A 21,924-nucleotide genomic window follows, 5' to 3' on the forward strand; every position below is an offset into this window, starting at 1 on the left:
ACACTGGGGGTGTAGCCCTGCACCCAGAACCCTGCCATGGAGGGATGCCCGCTGGTCTACTAGGAGGATTTGAGGACTGGCATTTGAGCCCTAAGGTACACTTTTGAGATCCCTGATTTTAGTTATATGAAGTGGGACAGCTTCAGCCAGGGTGACTGAGAGAAAATGCATTTCTGAATACATCAGAACTCTGGCAGGACTTGGGGAATCAGAAGCCCTTTTGAAGGACAGGTATTAGGTTGCACCCCTTCCCTTCACATTTTTCTATTGGCTCACTTAGGGCAGCTCCCCGCTCAGCATGCTGGGAATTGTTGAATCCCATTTTAGGCACCTAACCCTGGGCCTGGGGGTTCGTGAATGTCATTAGGCAAAAATCTATCCCTGATCTTGTGAATTTCACCCATTGTGCCTTTCCGAGACGTATTGCCTTCCAGCTGGGGCAATGTACTGCTCTTTCCTCCAAGTCCTGAATTGTTGGATTATATTCATTATTATTATTTGGGCAGCACACCCAGGGGATGAGCAAAGGCAAGAGGGGCGAGTGGCAGCTGCACCCCACTGGATGGAATGGAGTCCAGGAAGTGAGACCCAATGGACCTGTGGTAGGTAAGAACCCCCAGTATTTTCCTTCCCAGCTTGGAGCCAGCTGTCTTCTGCCAACTCTCAGTACCTATCCTCAGCACCAGTGTTTTCTCTAATCTTTTCCATCCATGTGCAGAATTTTTGTGTGGATTGAAGCATGTGCAGATGTGCACCACTAGCAGAAACAAAACCCTAGCTGTGGGCACTCTGCTAATCAGGTGAATCTCTCCTGAGTGGTTGCACAAGTGCACAGTGTACAGCGAACACTGCTCAACACCCTTAGTCCTCCCTGCTTCTTCTCAGGGGGCTTTCAGCCATCACTCAGTTGAGGATACGATGGAACTTTTCTTTCATAAGTAGCCTGCGTGAGCTATACAGACGTTTTGCTGAGTCTGATTTAGCTGATATTGTAAAACTCTGTTGGCCTGAGCTAGCAAAATCAGTTCATTTAACAGGGTGCTGCAGCAGTAGGTAATCTGGTGTAAATCTCTCTTGCTCTTTCTAATGCAGATAACAGGTTGGGGGTACACTCTGCAGGTACCTTGCGGTGCCTTTGCCTGCTTTTTAATCTGCACTGTGCCTCTATTTTGCTTACCGGGGAAAAATGCTGAATTCAGGGGAAAATATTTTCTTCTTCTATAGCATCTTTTCATCAAAGACCTCCAGCTTTAGTTGCTGAAGCCACACAACAACCCCAAAGTGGTTTTATTCCCCTTTTGCACATAGGCAAACTGAGGCTGATGATTATTAATCTTAAGTAATGATCAAGATTGACACTCCATTTTGCTAGGCACTCTACAGACAAACCAATGGTAAAAGACAGTCCTTGTCCTGAAGAGACTGCAGTGTCAATACACAAGGCAGACAAAGGATGGGAAGAGAAACAGGTAAGAGATGTTAAATGACTTGCCTAAATTTCCACAGCAAGTCAGTGGCGGAGCTGAGAACAAGGCCCAAGCTTCCTGACTTGCAGTCTAACGATCTCATAGGCTGTATTTGCACACAGGCTGGGGGTGTGATCCTAGCTCATATGGACATTATTCATGATAGCTCTGATCAAGCGAATGTGCTAAGAACAATGTAGCTGTGATATCGTGGGCAGCAGAGAGCGGCGGCATGGTCTTGCCATCCTGAGTAGACATTCATAAGGTCCAGGAAGGTGAGTACTCAGTGCAATTAGCTCATACCCCTGCTGCTGTGGTGACACTACTATTTTGAGCATGCTAATTCAGCGTGATCTAGAGTGAATATGGCTAGGCAAGTGGGGAGTCACGCTCCAAGTGTAGCTATAGCCAAAGAGGGAATCAAATCATTTCCCACATGAGTCCAGGTTGTTCAGTCTCAAGTATACATGGACCTTCTAGATCAGTGGTTCCCAAACTTTTTTATACTGTGGACCAGCAAACTCATTCAAAAACTGTTGGCGGACATGCATGGAAATATTTGCATATTCATTATGATAATTTTGGGAGGTCACATGTTGCTTTACATTGCATCTATATGCACACAATACCTGCGCGCGCACACACTTTAAAAAAAAACAACAATAAAATAGTTGCTAATATTTGTTAAAGAGTATTCTGCAGTCCAAACCTTTTGCCTCAATTGCACCAGAAGTGAAGCAGCAGTTACCAGGTCTGATGGGGCTGACACATTCATCGTTTCCTATGCACTTAATAATGCTTAATAATAATGCTGACTGGGAGCAGCTTGAGGCCACGGGGAGGCTCCCACTGAGCAGGGAGGCTGGAGAACAGAGTTGTAGGGGCAGCAGCCCATCACACGGTGCTTGGCCCTTCTGGATGGGGCAGCAGCTCTCCGCCCCACACTTGTCCCCACCAGCAGGGGCTGTGTAGTGGCCGTTGGAGCTAGAACTGGGGCCACAGGGAGGCTGCCTCAGCAGGCACAGCCTCACTGCTGTCCCAGTTCCAGTTGCAGCCCATCTGGCTACCAGCCGCCCTACTTACTCTGCTGCTGCATGGGGAAGTGGGCGGGAAGGGAATTCCCTGGGAACCCCAGTGGGTGGAGCTAAATAAAAGCTGGGAGTGTAGCCTGGCAGCATGCCACAGCCTGGCAGACAGGTTCATGGCCCGCCGCCTAGACTCTTTCCCAGTTCACTGTCTTTCCCCCCACTTAGGGAGGGCTTCCCAGCCAGCTCTTCCGAAGCTGTGTGAAAAGCTAATCTTGTTCCCTGCTGCTGCTGCTTCCAGTCAGCTACGGCTTTTCAGGATTCTGTTTCCTGAGCATTCCCCACTCACTGCAGCTATGGCTGCTCTTTGTAGCGAATCAGCTTCTCTCAGACAGGTATGTTGCTCCTCTTCCCCAAAGCGGGTGGGGGCTGGGGCTAGAGCAGGATGGCCAGTGGTCCAGAACTCTGGGAGCTTGGGACTGGTGCTTGGGCTGGCCAGTGCTTGGTGCTACTGGAGTGGTGCCTGACAGTGCTCTGGGGTAGGGGCCAGCAGGGGTGTAGGGACAATTTTAATACTGGGGTGGCTGAGAACCTTTGAACCAAATTGTGAACCCTGTAATGATGGAAACTGCTTCCAGCCAGAGGTTGCTGCATCATCTTGAGCACCTCTAGTTACAGCACCTATGTGCCTGTTGCTGGGGTCACCTGGCACTCCCGAATGACTGGGGCTTCTCTGGCTGTGGAGGAGTGTGTGGGGCTCTGGCAGGCAAAAGGGGAGAAAGAGGCAGGGCCTCGAACATAAATGGCCAGGCCAGTGTTACTGGCTCGGAATGGGTGGTTCATACACTGCCCAAGAGCACAATGATACAAAAGATTGTCTTTTTCAAGCAACATCATCTTATTTTGAAGGTAGCTAAGCCCAGATCGTCAAAGGGATGTATGAGTCTATCTCCCATTGATTTAAATGGGAATTAGAAACCTAAAAGCCCCAGAACGTGAGCCTTAATGGCTCCTCTTTAGTAAAAGGTATAAAATCTCTTTTTCTCTTTTGCAAAATGCGTAGCTGGATTTGGTTTACCTTAAGTCAAGCTGCTGCAGCATCTACACTGAGCAAGGCCAACGGGAGCACATGCTCCCATCGGCTTCCCTTACTCCTTGCAGAATGAGAAGTACCGGATACTAATGGGGGCTGTCCTCAGTGTTTGATTTGGGGGCGGTCTACATTAGACCCGCTAAATCAAATGCTAGAAGATCAACCTCCGGGGGGTTGATCTTCTCTGTAGTGTAGAAATGCCCTTTATGAAGTATGGGGGTAGGAATTGTGTGAGGTGTATGTACACAATATGGTATAGCAATGTCTTATGTTTTTTTTCTTTCTAGAAGTTCAGTATCCTCAAATATCCCATCAACTTCTACCTTTCTCATATGACCCATCACAGCTACCCCACTGCCACTGAGGAGATTGCAAGATTGGAGACTGACAGTCACATACACTTGAAAAGTAAAGCTTTTGTCTTTGTATGTTGTTTCTGTGGAAAATTGTCCAATGCAGTTTAAAATACTTCTGGGGCTATTTAACACAATATTGACTAGTTTCCGCTTTTGGGAGCAGTTGAAGGTGATTATAAATCCCTTTTGAAATGACTGTTTGTTTCTTCTGTTCCTGAATCTATTTTAAAATTAAGACTTTTCACATATATTCAGTTCTGTACTCTTGGCTGGTTCTGCATCATTACATGTGATTGATCCCAGAAAAAATGGCTCTTGACTTTCAATGGTCACTTCTGATCCTGTTTTTGTATTGTAGAAAGAAGCAAAATGTCCAGATTTTTGTGTGTGTCTTTATCCCTTATTTGTGCAATTGCTTCATGGGTTGTGATCTCTCACATCTTGTGCATCTAGTCTGAAAAGTTCTATAACTTGCCTGGCACTTGCTCCATGTTGCCTTTGAGGGTTTATTACGATTGCTTTTTGCAGGTGTGCTATATTTCCTATTCTGACTTGTAAGTTGCTTCCTCTAGGTTTCTTTCTGGCAGCTACTGGTCTCTATTTTGATTTATTTTTAACCATTTCTGATTGCCTTGCAAGTTTCTATGGCTGCGGGAAGGACTCAGTCCTTCTCATTTACAGTTCCTCTGACAGTCCCTTGTCTGAGATGCCAAACATTACTCTGGCCCTAATGTGCTCTTCAGAAATCAGTTTTTTGCTATGTCATGCAAGCCTCTTTAAAGATTCTTGCTAACCACATTAGGCTGAAGTTCAAAATGTTCATCAACATGGGGAGAGGATATCATAGGCCAGGGGAGGCTAAGCTTCCCCTAATCCAGACTGTGGCCCTACCCAATCACAGCCCCCAGGCTGTAGCTTTGCTCCACCTGTCCACTGAGGCTAGCATGCGAGATCCGAGTCAGGCCTGCCGCTAGTCAACGGCTGGGGCAGCACTTGGGCTGGCCTGGAGATTGGGCCAGCAGCTCAGGACAGTGTTGAGATGGCTGGTGGCCCCATGCTTGGTCTGGTGCTCAGGCCAGGCTGGGAGCTGGGCTAGCTGATGCACCTAGGGCAGCCAGTGAGCGGCTCAGGCAGCTGGCATGGATCAAGGCTCCTCTGGCTACAGGGAGGGCTCAGGGCTCCTCCGGCTGGGTAGGAGGACATCAGAGCCCTGGTGGGTGGGTGATGGGCCAGGGCCTCAGGCAGAAAGACGGGGTTGGTGGGCTAACCTCCCCAAGTGGGGCCACACTCATCAAACTTAACCAGCACAGTGCAATGATTCTGGTGGCTCTCCTCTTCCAAGGCAAAGGATTTAATGATTTGTTCAGCATCCCTGCCCATGGGATAGCCAAGAGAAACTAATCTTCACGTTCTCATAGTCCTCATGATGTTTAGTTGCAATATGAAAATGTACAAACCACTCCTTTCCAATCGGGCCAGCTGATGGTTGAGAAAATCTGAAGCTCTTAGGGGGATGGAATTTTGGCATTTTGATGAAATCCTGCAGTCTCTCTCTCTGTCTCTTTCTCTATCTCTGTGTTTTAAGACATCAGGTCAGTCACAGAGAGGTAGAGGTAAAATGGGTGGTGGGCACAAGAAGAGCTTCATTGTAAGAAAGAATGGAGATTGCCTCCAGCACTCAGTGAAAATGTGCAGCTGTGTTCTTCACACAGTGCCACCTAATGGCTAAATATTGCTACGTAGTTTGAGCTTGCTACGCCGCAGTGCATTCTTTAAAAGACCAGAGCCAACACTGACATATGAAATAACTTAATTGGTCTGTAAAACATTATAAAAATGAATAAATGCCGTAAAATATTGTACCAGCCCTTTGCTGCTACCACTGTTAATACATATTGCTAACCAACTGCTGCATATCATGCCAGAGGTGGCGGCATCTTTGTGGTGAATGAAATGAATGCTTATTAAAACGAGGTACAATTCTGCAGCTGTTCTAGCTCCATAATCCCTATTGACTTCATTTGGTTCTCAATCAACTTCAGGATAATTGTGCCTATAGGAGCTACCAGAATGAGTCTGGTTTGTCCTAAGAGATGTAAGGTGATTATTTTTGTCAATGGTTAAATAACCTTTTTTATAGTTTGAGTCACTGGAAAGTCATTTCAGTTTCTGCACAGCTAGCTTATAATGCTTTTTGCAAGTAAGATCTGTGATTTCTTACCATTAAGAGAGTGCAGCCTTAAAAAAAAATACATTTTGCTACTTAGGATAATCTGTAGAAAGACTCTAGCATATTTCCTAAAGTGTAGACTTCAGAAAAACCATTCAGACTAATAACAGTAGTGAACATTGTGTTCTGTCAAATTCAGATTCTTGTGCTATTTCTAACACCATGATATTGGACTCCTTTGGCATTTTTCAGATCATTGCGATGACTATTATTATTGTCCCCATTTTATGGTAGTAGTGAGAGAGAGGTGAAGTGACTTGCTTGAGGCAGGCCATACGGTGAGTCATTGTCAGAGACCGCATTAGGACTCCGGATTTCCTGTCTTCTCAGGATGAGCTTTATTCCTTCAGATCATGCTCAACCCACTAGTCAGTCCTTGTTCAAAAAGAATAATCTAAACCGGCACATGTCTCACAAGTAAGTCAAAGTGAATTGTGTGTGTGGACTGGAACTGAAGCTGTATTTATTTAATGTGAATGTAGCATTATAACTGTTCTGGGACTAAAGTTATGAACATGACCAGTTGCTGGGAGTAGATGCCAAGTAACCATCTGATTTGTTTTTACTGACAGATATGCTAAACTCACTCTGTCTAATTCAGATCTGAGTCATGCCAATTCCCAACCCTGTAATCCAGTCAAGGATATAATATCACTGTAACTAATGCAGATTTTTCTCTGGCACTTAGGAGTGAAGCACATGCCAGAGATTCATGTGAATCATAAGGAAACTGTTCCCACTCTCGAGTACATCAAGTTAAAGGAGAGAGCTATTTCCATAGTAACCACATACGGTAGGTCAGATGATGACTTTCCAGATTTCCCACTTGTGGTTTTGATACTGAATTATTTATATAGTGAATTTCGCTTCTCAGGTCTAGTTGCCTGAGACTCTCCATGTTAACATATGGGAGAAAAGGGAAATTTTATGTGTAACATTAAAATTGCTTGGGCTTGATAGTTTTTATTCATAAATGAAATATCATTATTTTCATGGCAAACATCAGTGTATACAACAGTGAAAACTCTTAGGACCAGAGGTGAAAGTAAAGGGGTGCGTGCTGGTGTGCAACTCTGGCAAGAGCTGGCTGAGCTGTGACAAAAGCCAGCAGGGAGCTACTTAAAGAGCTGGCAGGGACCTAGGTTGCAATGAGACAGTACCTGTAAGAAATTAAGTAACTTTCACTGCTTCTTAGGACCTCTGCTAAGAGCTCTGAGCACTGTAAACTGAGTGGAACATATTATAGGTGAAGCTGGTAGCAATGTTTGTAGTTAAAGATGCCAAACACTGTTATAAGGATCTGTGATTAGATGCTTTTAATTTGGTAATCTTAAACAGTTTTAGGCTGAAAGTTTCCATGCCAGAGGTCTGCCTTGGAAAGACTGAGCAAAAACAGTTTAGCCATATTGAAGGCTGCAGGGCTTGATTAAGCTTTTTGTAGGCCATAGGCACTCTCATAATTGTAGGCTCTTAAATTAGACTACGTAGGGCAACTCTCCCTTCTGTTTCTATCACCTGTACGCCTAATATCACCCACTTCAATTTTTGCTCTTGAAAGTGGTGCAGCATGTCAGAAATTCATGGTATTTCATTCTAAAATAACAGCCATTTTTTTGTATACTTAGGGTTGCCAGGTGTCTGGTATTGAACCGGACAGTCCAGTATTTTCGCCTCCTGTCTGGTAAAAAAAAAAAAAAAAAAACACAGAAAAAACCAGACACCTAAAACGTCCAGTATTTTCTGATTGGCCCCCTCCCCCCCCCCCCGGGCCAGGAGGTAAAAATCCCGGGTGCTTACTGGGTTCCGCAGGGAAGCTTGTCCAGCTGGTGCAGGGAGGCAAGATGGTGGGCAGCCGTCGGTAGCCTGTTAGGGCCAAAAAGCCTCAAAAGCGTTTGGTCTCCCCCTTTTATTTTCTCAACAGAATTTTTTTTCTAGTGTTGGTTTTCTTGAGGGGGTGGGGGCGCAGTGTTCGGTATTTTTGGTTAAACCATCTAGCAATCCTATGTATACTGCAGTTATACTTACGTTTCACCTGATAGTTAATCAGGGAGATAAGGAGAAAAGTAAGGTAATGTTGCTGCTACTACGACTGTAAAATCCATAGAGCAATGCATTGGGCTGCAGAGCTGATACTTGGCAACACTGTGTCTCAAGATCATTCAACATCATTTATGAAATAAGGGTACGTTGGCAGATACTGGCTATGCATTTCCACTAGAAACAGTATTTAGTAGTAGCCTAGAGTTTCTGAAACACAACTGTTAAAAGCAGGCACTGTAGTAATAAGCAATGTACCCTCTAACATTTTCCATCCTTAGAAGGATTGAATTTTCTTATGTGCACCACCAGTAGAAAAAAAAAACACTAGATATAAATACATATTATAAACAGCTTGCAGGTATGGAAGACAAAACTTTTAAAACAAGGAATAATTAACAAGGAGCAATGCTTATGATGTTTATTTAATATCAAATCAAAATAAAATTAACATGCCCCTGGGACTACATGTATTTTATCATCCTTTCTAACAACTCAAGCGAGTGAACACCCCAAAATGTGTATTATCCACACATAGCTCAGCTTTAAGATGCTAAAGCAATCTGAGTCAACCGGAAACAGCCATGCTTTCCTTGCAAATATTAATATAATAGTTCCTTACACTGGAGAGGAGAGAAAAAGGCATGCATTCAGGCTTACACAGTTTCTCTGGCATGTCAGCTCTTAATTTGATTATTGTGCACAAACAAAGAACAGTAAAAATAAGTAATTAAGCAACACAGAAAGCAAATAAAGCCACAAATGTGAAGATAGGAAGGGAAGTAAAACAGATGGTTGGTGATGGGTATTTTAAATCCGTGGTTCTCAAACGGTAGTCCATGAACCACTAGTGGCCTGTGGCCACCTTCTAGCTCATCTCCTTCCCCTCCCCTCCCCTCCTCACAGCAGGGAGCCCGCACTGGTGCTCCAGCTCAGCCTCTCCCTCCCCCCGCAAGATTGGAGTACCAGCACTGGCTTCCCTCTGGGGGGAGGGCCTGAGCCTCCATGCCAGATCCACCTTGTGGGGAAGAAGCGGAGGCAGAAGTGGCTCTGCACGCTGCCCCTCCCTTCCCCGGGAAACATCAGAGCATTAACACACTACCTGGAGGCTTTCCCTGCTACTCTCATTGGCCGGAGTCTGGCCAATGGGAGCAGCAGGAGGCTGTGCCTGGGACACGATGGCTGTGAACTGCATGGGGAGCGAAAGCAAGTAAGTGCCCCCTCCTGCCTCCTCATGCCCAGATCCTGCACCCATATCCTGCTCCTGCACTGCCCCCACTGAGACCCCTCACATCCAGCCCTCTCCTGTACCCTTTCCTCTGCCAGATACCCTAAACCCATCCTTGGTCCTGCATCCTCCTTCCTGACCACACACTGCACCTTCCCTTGCTTTTGCCCCTTCCTCTCTGGCCAGACAGTCTACTCCCACCCTGCTCCTGCACTCCACCTCCCACCCAGATATTGCACCTTCACCCCTCCTCCTGTACCCCGCCTCTCACCCAGATCCTGTGCCCTCATCCCTATCCCACTCCCTGGCAGCCCACACACTGAACCCCTCATTTTCATCCCTACCCCAGGATTTAGGGGGATCCACAATATCCACTAACCCTGTAAAGCAGTTAGATGTAAAAGCAACCTAAGGGATTATGTGGCTAGGTCTAGTTCATGACATTTGCATGGTTATATTTCAAAGAAAGTTTATATAGGTGTTAATGGCTTAAGGTACAGAAAGCTACAGATCAACATGGCAATCCAGTAAGAGGGAATGTGTCTTGTTTTATTCATCAATGATGTGCAGTTACTTTATTGATATATTGGGATCCAAAATTATAGTGCAGATAATATCTGAAATCAAGAAGGTAAAGTATTATGGAATCAATATCAATTCATCCCCTGATATTAGTCACACTGATCACCTTACAGTGGAGTTTTATTTTGTTATGTACTCAGTGATGGAAATGTGATTGAGCGATTTCTTCAGTTCATTCCCATTGAACAACATGATAGAAAATACTTATTCAAACTTTTGCAAGATAGTTTCAAATTTCATGGCATTGAAATAGCAAGCTACATAGGTCAGGTCACAGTCATATGATATTGCCCGCAATATGAATGGTATTTATTCAGGAGTTCAAGCTAGGTTTTGTGAAGTTAACAGTTTGGCTGAATGGGTTCCATGTGCTGTCCATAGTCTGAATTTGGTTGGATCAGCTACCGTTGAGTGTTGCCCTGCAGCAGCCAGGATTTTTTAAAATTTTGTAGTCACTCATTATGTTCTTCTCACTTCACCCCAGAGCTGGTCTACAATAGTAAATAACATGAATCAAAATACTTACGTTGTACAAAGCACATCAGAAACAAGATGGTCAGCATGGAGCAATGCCACTAGAGCACTTTATACAAACTAATTCGTCAGACTTTGATAAGCATAGTTGAAAATGATCTACAACCACCAGCAGCTGTCCATGGGGCAAAGTCACGGACTAAGAAGCTGGATCAGGTTTAGATAGCATTGATGTGCTCCATTTGGAACGACATACTACAAAAGACTAATCTTGTGAATAAATCTCTACAGGAGCCTGGCATTAAGTTGTGCACTGTCATGAATTTTCATGATGGACTTCAGCTTACTTTTCTGATACCCTCAATAAATTTAATGTGTTTGAGGCAACAGTAAAAGATCTCTCACCATCTGACTACTATGAGACCACACAACACAAATGACTGAGAAAGCAATTTTTGATGAAGTTTGTATGGATAACACTGTCTCAGATTTGAGTGCCAGGGACAAATTTCAAACACAGTGCTTCTGTCCTATCATGAATAAATGTATTGTTGAGATGGTCAGACAGACAACGAGCAGGATATGCCATGTTCATAGAATCATAGATCTGGAAGAGAGCTCAGGAGGTCATCAAGTCCAGCCCCCAGCCAGAGCTTTGTCAAGCTGCGACTTAAAAACCTCAAGGAATGGAGATTCCACCATCTCCCTAGATAACCCATTCCAGTGCTTCACCACCCTCCTAGCGAAATAGTTTTTCCTACTATCCAACCTAGACCTCCCCCACTATAACTTGAGACCATTGCTCCTTGTTCTGCCATCTGTCACTACTGTGAACAGCCTTTCTCCATCCTCTTTGGAACCTCCCTTTAGGAAGTTGAAGGCTGCTATCAAATCCCCCCTCACTCTTTTCTTTGGCAGATTAAACAAACCCAAATCCCTCAGTCTCTCCTCGTAGGTCATGTGCTCCAGCCCCCTAATAATTTTGGTTGCCCTCTGCTGGACCCTTTCCAATGTATCCACATCTTTTCTATAGTGGGGGCCCCAGAACTGGACACAGTAGTCCAGATGTGGCCTCACTAGAGCCGAATAAAGGAGAATAATCACTTCTCCATAAAGTTGAATGAAAGGTTCAGTTTTCTTGTGCATAGATCAAAGTCCAGTTGCCTCTAGAGCAAGGGCATTAGTAGATATCTATCCATCAGATCTTGAATATGCATTTACAGATGAATTTCTATTGTTCTCACATATGTATCATAGAATACTAGAACTGGAAGGGACTGTGAGAGATCAAGTCTAGTTCCCTGCCCTCATGGCAGGACCAAGCACCATAGATCATCCCTGATAGATGTCTGTCTAACCTGCTCTTAAATATCACCAGTGATGGAGATTCCACAACCTCCCTGGGCAATTTGTTCCAGTGTTTAACCACCCTGACCAGAAGGAAGATTTTCCTAATGTCCAACCTAAACCTCCCTTGCTGCATTTTAAGCCCATTGCTTCTTGTCCTATCATCAGAGGCCAAGGAGAAAAATTCCCCCTACCCCCCTTGCTGTGACAACATTTTAGATATTTGAAAACCACTACCATGTCCCCTCTCTGTCTTCTTTCCAACAAACTAAAGAAGCCATATTCCTCCAGTCTTCCCTCATAGCTCATGTTATCTAGACCTTTAATCATTTTTGTTGCTGTTCTCTGGACCTTCTCCAATTTCTCCACATCTTTCTTGAAATGAAAAATCGGTGGTGGAGGGGGGGGGGCACACAAAAGTGAGAAGAAAAACCCCTCACTTACCTGGCTTCCAACTGAGGAACCCCTCCTCTCCTCCTCACAGATTCGGCCAGTGCCTTTGCAGAGCCACATCGGATCCCAGCGTGCCTGGAGTGGGTCAGTGAGACACAGGGAAACCCCCAAACCTCAACAGGGAGCTAATGCTGGTGCTCCAGCCATCTGGTGTGCGTGGGGTGACCCCTGAGCCTCGCGGGCTGCATCAAGGCAAGGTGTGGGCTGTATCTGGCCCACAGGCCCTAGGTTTTTCCACCCCTGCTCTAGCATTTCCATACTTTATTCAAGAGCTTGACATTTGACGTGCTTGACATTTGAGATGCTTTAATGTAAGGAATGTGCCAGTCCATTCTAAGCGCCATGCACCCTTTGCAGGGTGCAGGCAGGGAGCAAGAAACTTCCCGTGCTCTCCCCACCCCCAAGCCCTGATTGACCTGTGGGTGGGGGGAGCGTACGAAGTTTCCTCCCGCCAGCAGGGGCGTAGGTGCCCAGAGGGAACCCCCAACTGTTCAGAACAGTTGGAAGTTTTCTCTAGGTGGGGGCAAAGACTCCACATGCTTTTCCACCCCCAGGCCAATCAGGATATGTGGGCAAGGGAGCACCTAAGTGTCCTGGCCCTGCCCCTTCCACCAGAGGCCCCACTTCTTCCGGGGTGGCCCAGGGCCACTTCAAAAATTGGTGAAGTGGCCCCCTGTCTAAAATTATTGCCCATCCCTGCCCAAAGTGCTTGCAACTCCTCCTAGCTTGGTATTGTCTTGATAAGATATTGAATAGAACTGGAGTCGAGAGAGATCCATCTGGGACATCACTGTTTGCCCTTTCAACTTGCCTATGAACCATTGATAACTGTTCGTTGAGTGTCATTTTTCCAAGCAATTGTACACCAATTGGTTTGTCTGGACTATATTTTCCTATCTTGCTTATGAGATGCTCATTTAAGACCGTATCAGAAGCCTTACTAAAGCTGAGATACATCACATCTATAGGTTATGCTCTATCCACAATTCTTGTCATGCTGTCAAAGAAGGATATTAGGTTGGTGTCACATGCTTTATTCTTGGCAAATCCACGTTGACTGTTACTTGTCAGTACCCAGAAGATAATAAAATGATAAGGCCTTTAACCCTAAAGCATGGGTTCCCAAACTGGGAGGCGTGCCTCCTCGGAGGGGGGGGGGCATGAAGAAATTCCAGGGGGGGGGGGCGTGAGGCAACCCAGCCTCTCCCCCAGTCAATCCTCCCCACCCTAAGTTCCTAAGTTTTGCTGCTATTTTTATTTTTCGGTCCCGGTCAGTTCCTTTTTTTTTTTTTGGCTTAACAAGTTTTATTGCTATGGGAGTGGGGCGTGAGGGTTTCTCAAATCAAAAAGGGGGCGTGATGCTGAAAAGTTTGGGAACCACTGCTCTAAAGGATCACAAGCCCTTTGGGTAAATGCTGCATATGCAGTGAGTACAAAGGATTCTAAGTCTCTCTTCTCTTACAGCAGTGGTCCCCAACCTTTTTGTGTCCAATAGCACATTCATGTTTTCCGAAGAGAGAGGTGGGCGCCAACAATTTTTCAAGGCTTATTTTGTATTTGTACATTAAATAATATGGAAAACATAATATTTAATATTACATAATATATGAATCCATAAGATAAAGGTAATTTTACATGTAAAAGGCATTAATTAAATTATTCGGCCATTACTCTTTCACCATACCATGTGAATTTGCTCTTTTTTATCTACCTGTAAGAGAAATTAAAGAATTTTTACAAAATAAATATCATAAACAGTTTTTATCTTATTTATTTAAAAAAAGTAAAACATTGTTGAACTGTTGGTCCAAATATATTTATTATTCTTACTTTAACATAGATAGCCAGTTATGGTTAATTAAAAAATATTCTCTGTATTGTCACTTGTATCTGGCTTTCAATAAAGAAACAAATATGAAAAAAAGTTAAACACAAATTAATCATACGCGCTCATCAGCACCTAATGGAAAATAGTGAAAAAAACCACGGTAATTTATGTGGTTTTTCTAATAAAGTCAGTGTGATTTTTGGCACTGCATTTCTTCAGCCAATTTTTCGTAGAAGTAGGATGATATTCCTGTTCGTAAGCAATCATCAAGATGAGCATCTGTAAGCCTAGATCTGTACTTTGATTTTATGAAGTTCATTGTTGAAAACAGAACTTCGCATAGATAAGTGGAACCAAAATAAGATTTTATTTTGTATGCTACATTTTTTAAGGCAGGAAACTTTTTTTGGTCAATCAGATTCCAAAAGTTTTCATCTGTTGCACAGGATTTTAGAACAATATCATTTTGAAGGTCCAAAATCTCCAGTTCCACTTCTTCTGTTCTTACTTGAATAAGACTCGCAATTGAGGTAGCCATTTCTGTTACCTCTATTTGGGAAGTAAAAGGATTCACAAGAAAGGCAACTACAGGCTCAATGATGGTGAACTGTTGAAATCTCTTTTCAAATTGTTCCAGAAGTGTTTGAATATGGATAACAAATGGTGATGGGTTAAAATCACTGTCACATACCATTTTCTTCATGCTTGGGAAATGTACAAGAGACTTTGTCTTCATATGTGACATCCACAAGATCAGTTTTGCTTTGAATGATTTTACAGAACCTATCATTTGAGCCACATATTTGTCTTTTCCCTGGAGCTCAAGATTTAAAATGTTCAATTTGTCAGTTATGTCAGCAAGAAAAGCCAAGTCCATTAACCAGCTGGAGTCTTCTAGTTGCTCGAAGTTCTGATTTGTGGACTTCAGAAATTATTTGATCTCTTCAAGTAGGCTTAAAAAACGTGCAAGAACTTTACCTTTGCTCAGCCATCGTACTTCTGCGTGCAAGATAAGATCAGATTGTTTATCATCAATATCTTCCAACAGGGCCTTAAAAAGTTGGTGTTGCAAAGGTTTCACTCGAATAGAGTTAATTATTTTAATAACGACATTCATGACATGTTGAAAAGAGAGAACTTTGACGCACAAAGCTTCTTGGTGGATAATGCAATGATAAGACATAAATTTTGGAAAGGATTCATCCTTCTTGCAGAGTGCAATGAATCCATTGGTGCAGCCCATCATTGCTGGTGCCCCATCAGTGGTGATCGCAGACAGTTTGTGTAGTGGCATACTAATTGATGTTGCGTATGATTTGAATAAATTATAGATGTCCTCACCTTTTGTTCGCCCTTTCATAGGCAATACTTTTAGTAACTCTTCTTTTATGGTATCTAAATACCATCCTCACCATAACTGCCAACTGCGCTGTATCTGATATATCTGTCGACTCATGAAACTGCAGTGAAAACCAGTTGCATATTTCCAAGTCATCCTTTAGCTGAGTTTGCATGTTGCTTGAAATTGCATGTATCCTCCTCGTAACTGTGTTGTCTGATAACTGCAAGTCTTGTATTGCCGACAAAATCTCATGTTTGTTAGAAAATCCTTGAAACAGGAAATCAGCACCAGTCAAAAATGCTTCCTTCAACAATTCTCCATCTTGAATTGTTTTTTTCTTCTTTGCGAACAGATGAGCAATTTTAAAGGAAGCAACAGTAGCACTTTTAGACTTTACTACTTGTCTAGTGAAAACAGATTGCTGGGCAGATAGGTTTGATTTGAGTTGATTAATTTTCTTCTTTCTCAATTCAGATTTAGGTGGATGTCAAAAGAGCTGTGATTAGTTTGGAAATGGCGTTCAACATTATGTTTTTTTTGGCGCTGCAACAGTACCACCGCACAATAAGCAAACACATTTCCCTTTATTGTCAATAAAACAATAGGTTTCTTCCCACTCTGCGTTGAAATAATATGTACGCTGTCTTTTATTTGAAACACTCATTTTGGGCAAAATGTTATAAAAATAATAAATCGCAAAGCACGATAAAACAGCAGTATCAGTAAGGGGCAGATGAAAGTTTTGCAGGGCCAGGGCATCACAGTTTCGCGGGCTCCCCTTTGGAGAAAAATTAGAAAAAAGGCGTCAAATGTGAAATTGAAGGCTATTTTCATATTAAATGTGAATTGGGTAAATTTGATAGAAGTTGGATAATTTTTATTTTAATTATATTGTAATTCATTTTTAAACAAAATTCTGCATTAATAAAAAGGGGGGGATGTCCAAATGTTGAGCAAAAAAAGCACCCCCCCCCCCCAAAAAAAATCACGGCACCTTTAAATCTCACACTCCCTTCCACATGGCAGGGGAAGAATGTCCCAAGTGGCTTTCCAGATGAGAAACTGAAAATACCAGGTATTTTACTGGTGGGGAGGGAGTCAGGCCAGGGATTTGGATTGCACTTCAGGGCAGGGGATTGGGGTGCAGGGTGACGGAGAATTTAATCCGAGGGTTCGGATGGGGGCCCAAAACCCCTACCAAATCAATTCCAGACACCCTTCTTAAGCAACCAGCTTTATTCAGGAATGCATTCCAGGGCAAAAACCTCCAGGATACTCAGGAGAAAAAAAAGTTTCTGCAAAGTTTCTGCAAAGCCCAAACAAAAGGCAAGGTCTTTTGTACTTTCTTACATGGTAATTACCCCCCTTTTGCTGACCACTTACAATTGCATGCATATACAGATCATGCCCCTTTGCACCAAATTCCCTCCAATCATCATTTGTCCCCTCACTGTCATTTTGCAGGCCTTACGACAGGTTCAAACCAGTTTCACCTGTCCCCTCCTTTTGTATACCTGTGCTCAAGCACGTACCTCTTTACAAAGACCAGACTTTAACAGCAGGGGTCATATTGACAAAAGTTAAGTTTATCCTTCATTCCCCCCTTTGATCCACTTGTGGATCACAATTAATCTGAAGCATCCTTTCCCATTCATCCTCAAACGTGCAAGTATCTTTGTAGTCTTTCTTGGGAGGGTTCTGTACATTTAGCAGAAGCATCTGTTGTACTTTGCTTTCTGCTACATTTTCTATCTTTTGTAAGCACCTTTTAATACAGCATAAGGCTAGCTGTATCATTATGTATATAGAGCATATTAAGACAAGGAACATCAATATTCCTCCCACCACTTTCTTCATGAGTTCGCTTAACTCTATTCCCAACCAATTCAAAGGATTCCAGTCTTGCAACTGCTCTCTAAATGTTTTTGTCTGGACAGACAATGTTTGGATTTCCTTTATCCTTGTGGTTAGGTTTGAACTCACATCAGAAACTTTAACACAACACTCTGGGCCTATTAATCCACATACCCCTCCTTGAGCTGCTAGTAGATAGTCAAGAGCCAGTCTGTTTTGCTGGGTAAAGATTCGTAATTCATTTAAATTTTCCTGTACCACACCTAATGCCCCCTCTGTGGTATTCATGAATTTTTCCATAAGCAAGGACATTGTTTTTAAATCATGATTTGTTTTTGCCTGCCCTACCCATGGAATGGTAGTTTCAGCTACTGCAAGGGCAGTTTGTTCTATCCAGTTCCATGCTTTCTCCCAAGACCCATCCCGCTTATTCCTGATATGCCCTGGTGGCAAAGTGTCAACAATTCTCATAGCTGGTGTCACAAGACCGAGGTAACAAAACCCTGAGGCATTCTGCGGAAGCCTTTTATAGGCAAATTTACCGCATATCCACCAATAATTATACATGTTCCACGAGTCAGACTGATATGTCATCATGGCTCGGTTCCCAAAGGTGGTGTTACCTTCCTTGCAAAGGTCTGTACTAGTGGTCCCTCCCCATATGGTTGTTATTTCTGGTTTGAATAGGGTGCACCAAAGGTTTGCGGTAGACATAGTGGAACCATTATGCCATACATGTGTCCCATTCAGCTTTGTTATAATGTGTGTGCAGCTTGATTTCCCGACAAAGGTGGTACCTGTAAGATTCCTACATAGGGGGCTTGTACCACTGAATGATAATTGGATGCACCCAGTCTGGTTGAACCACACAGTTTGGTCATTTTGTTCCAGTAATGCATCACTTACTAGTCCAGTTTTGTTTAACGGAAGGGCACCTATTGGGTATCCACTATGCGCACTTTGTGGTGCCCAGGCACACACCCAACATTTAGTTTTGTTTGCGGCTCGTGCTATACCTTCTGCCAGCTGCAGAAAGGTGTTAGTACCAATACCATTCCCCCCTTGGAGCCAAATAAGGCCTATACAAAGGAGGAACAAGAGTTTAGCCATTGTGCAGGGATTGTAATCCTTTCAGCACTTGCGCGGACGGAGGTTATAAGTAGAAAACCCACCGTCCTCTGACAAAATGCCGGTAGGTTCAATGGCAAGGTCGGGTGCAGATTGTTGTGGAATGTCAGCTTGACTAATAGGACCAGAAGGGATCTGGCCTGTAGTGAGAGCGTAGTGAATGAGGTCCAGGTCTTTGATTTCCGATGATGTATATCCCTCGTTCAGGAGAAGTGATTCGATTTCTTTCTCAGAAAGCGGTAGAAAGTCGTTCTCTTCTGGCTCTGGGCTGACAGGTTCAGTAGGAGGCGATATGTCGGGAGAGGCAAATTCACACAACTTCTGAGGGTCAACGGTGCGGCGCACGTGGCTTGCGTGTATCCAAGAATCTCGCTCGGCTACCTTCACAGCCGTGTTGGTAGTCAGCAAGACCTGGAAGGGACCATTCCACCTTGGAGATAGGCAGTCTTTCCTCCGGAATTCTTTTATCAGGACCCAGTTTCCTGGTTGCACATCATGGCAAGGCACATCAGTTGGGACAGGTAAGGCTTCTGCAACCTGAGAGGAGAGACTAAAAGCAATTTTAGACAGATGTATACAGTATTGAAGTAGTTCGTCATAACATTCAGACAAGTGGGAAGGATTAATTTTTTCAGGAGGCTCAAATCCAAGTAAAATTGGCCTCCCAAATAGGATTTCATGAGGGGTGAGACCATGTTTGCGGTTTGGGGTATTTCGGATATGCATGAGGGCAAGGGGCAATGCCTGTGGCCACTTGAGTCCAGTATCAGAGATAATCTTGCTTAACTTCCGTTTGATATCGAGGTTTTTCCTTTCAACATGCCCTGAACTTTGGGGATGATATGGAGTATGGAATCGTTGTTCTATGTGGAGGGCTCTACACAGATCTTGCAGGATTTTGGCCGTGAAATGGGTTCCCTTATCCGAGTCAATTTTTAAAGGGATTCCAAATCTGGGAACCACCTCAGTAGCTAATTTCTTCACCACAGTAGTGGCGTCCGCTCGGCGGCAAGGGAAAGCTTCCACCCAACCACTGAACACACATACAATAACCAGACAATACTTGAACCCACAGGAAAGGGTTAACTCTATAAAATCAATCTGCAAATATTGGAAGGGTCCATAGGCCCAAGTATGAGCACTCAGAGTAGTCTTTTCTCCACCCTGGGTAGAGAACTTTTGACAAGTAGCGCAATTGCTGTTGATTTTAGCAGCAGCTTGGTGAATCCCGGGCGCATACCAATGCTTCAGAATCTGGTCTGCTACCCCCCTTTTGTTCATATGTCCTAATCCATGGGTAATGGTAGCCAAGTGGGACACCAATGTAGAAGGAGCCACAGGTCGTCCATCTGGTGAAAGCCAAATGTTATTATCTTGAATACGACACCCAGCTTTGTACCAATTGTGTTGTTCCTTCTCAGGTGCCCTAGATTGCAACAGGGATAAATCATTTAGAGTCAGGGGAACAGAAACAGCAACCAGGATTTGAAATGGAGCTGGAGGTCCACTGGCAGCTGCATTCTTGGCTGCAAAATCTGCCCGTCTGTTTCCTACTGATATAGTATCAGTTTTATCAGTATGAGCACTGCAATGCATAATAGAAATAGCAAAAGGTAATTGAATAGCAAGCAAGAGGTCATTAACAAGGGATCCATTAGAAATAGCACTTCCCGAGGATGTTAAGAATCCTCGATGTTTCCAAATCTGACCTACAGAATGACAGATATTAAAAGTATACATTGAATCAGTATAAATGTTAACAGATTGATCAGTACCTAAAATACAGGCACGAGTGAGAGCAATTAGTTCAGCGGCTTGTGCACTTTTTATCCCTGGAAGAGAATGAGCTTCAATTATTGCATGATCAGAAACAACAGCATACCCGCTTATAAGGTTTCCCCTTTCATCCCTTTTACATGACCCATCAGTGTAATACACTAAATCAGGATTGGACAAAGGAATGTCCCTTAGATCAGATCGTGGGGTACAAGTGAGGTCCACCAATGCTAAACAATCGTGGGGTTCCATCTCATGGGGCTCTCCATCAGTAGGGTTAGGAAAAAGGGTGGCAGGATTTAAAGTAGAACAGCGTACTATAGAGACATTCTGGGCTCCTAAAAGGGCTTTCTCATAGTTAGTCAGTCTTTGCATTGACAAATGCTGGGTCTTAGTCTTATTCAACAAAGCTTGCACTGCATGGGGTACAGCAAGTGTCAGGTGGTGACCCAATACCAGGCATTGACTTTTTTCTAATAGTACAGCAGCTGCGGCCACAGCTCTAAGACACGGGGGGAAACCCTTTGCTACTGGGTCAAGCTGAGCACTAAAATAAGCTACAGGACGAAGGCGATTTCCAAATGGCTGACATAATACTCCCGAAGCGACCTGATCCTGTTCGTGGCAAAAAAGAGTAAAGGGTTTATCATAATCAGGGAGCCCAAGAGAGGGTGGAGAGACCAAAGCAGCTTTCACTTTTTGAAAGGATTTTTCTTCCTCCTCTGTCCACGGGACGGGATCCTTCACCTTGTCACATGTCAGAGATACAAGAGGTTTTACAAGACCAGAGAAATTAGGAATCCATTGTCTGCAATAGCTAGCAGCACCTAAGAGAGACCGAACCTGTTTCTTAGTTACTGGGCGAGGGAGAGAAAGAACAGAGGTTATGCGTTTATCAGTAAGCTTTCGCCCTTCTTGGGATATGAGGTGACCCAAATATTCAACCTCTGCTTTACAGAACTGGAGCTTTGCCTTGGAGGCTTTGTGACCTCTCTTTGCTAATTCACACAGCAAATGTACAGTATCCGTTTTACATGCTTCATGATTAGGTGAGGCTATCAATAAATCATCAACATACTGAACAAGGGTAGACTCTTTTGGCAGAGAAATTGAATCAAGGTCCCTTTTTAACAGTTGTGAGAAAAGGGTGGGACTTTCAGTATACCCTTGAGGAAGTCTGGTCCAGGTCAGCTGCTCCCCTTTATAGGAAAAAGCAAACAAAAACTGTGAATCCTTATCAATGGGAATGGAGAAGAAGGCTGAACATAAATCTATGACAGAGAAACATTTAGCACCTGCAGGGATAGAGGACAATATTGTTGCTGGATTAGGAACCACAGGAAATCTGGGGATAACAAACTGATTTACAGCTCTTAGGTCCTGCACAAATCTATATATCTGTCTCCCTTGATCATCAAATTTCCCCTCCTTTTTGACTGGAAGTATTGGGGTATTACACACAGACTGCGTTCTTATGAGCACTCCTTGTTCCAACAGGGAGGAGATTACAGGCGCTATGCCCTCCTCCGCTTCCTGGGACAAGGGGTACTGAGACACTCGAGGGTAAGGCCGGCCGTGTTTATACCTGATCCGTACAGGCTCTGCTGTTAACAGTTTCCCAACTTCATTGGAGTGAGAAGCCCACAAAGACGTTGGTACCTGGTCCAGCTCCACACTCTCCAGTTTGGAGTCTGGGTTTATACCT

The 21,924-nt window shown here is 43.9% G+C and overlaps 1 long non-coding RNA gene across 1 annotated transcript; it reads left to right on the plus strand.

Annotated features, from left to right (window-relative positions):
- The first annotated feature begins 504 nt into the window (after positions 1 to 504).
- LOC142827432 (uncharacterized) lies at positions 505 to 4,410 on the plus strand. The gene is made up of 3 exons (XR_016348602.1): positions 505 to 606; positions 1,373 to 1,469; positions 3,872 to 4,410. It is a non-coding gene; the product is annotated as an uncharacterized LOC142827432 (long non-coding RNA).
- Positions 4,411 to 21,924: the final 17,514 nt, after the last annotated feature.

Source organism: Pelodiscus sinensis, chromosome 2, assembly GCF_052426305.1.
Source record: "Pelodiscus sinensis isolate ZL-2025 chromosome 2, ASM5242630v1, whole genome shotgun sequence".
Lineage (NCBI taxonomy): Eukaryota > Metazoa > Chordata > Testudines > Trionychidae > Pelodiscus > Pelodiscus sinensis.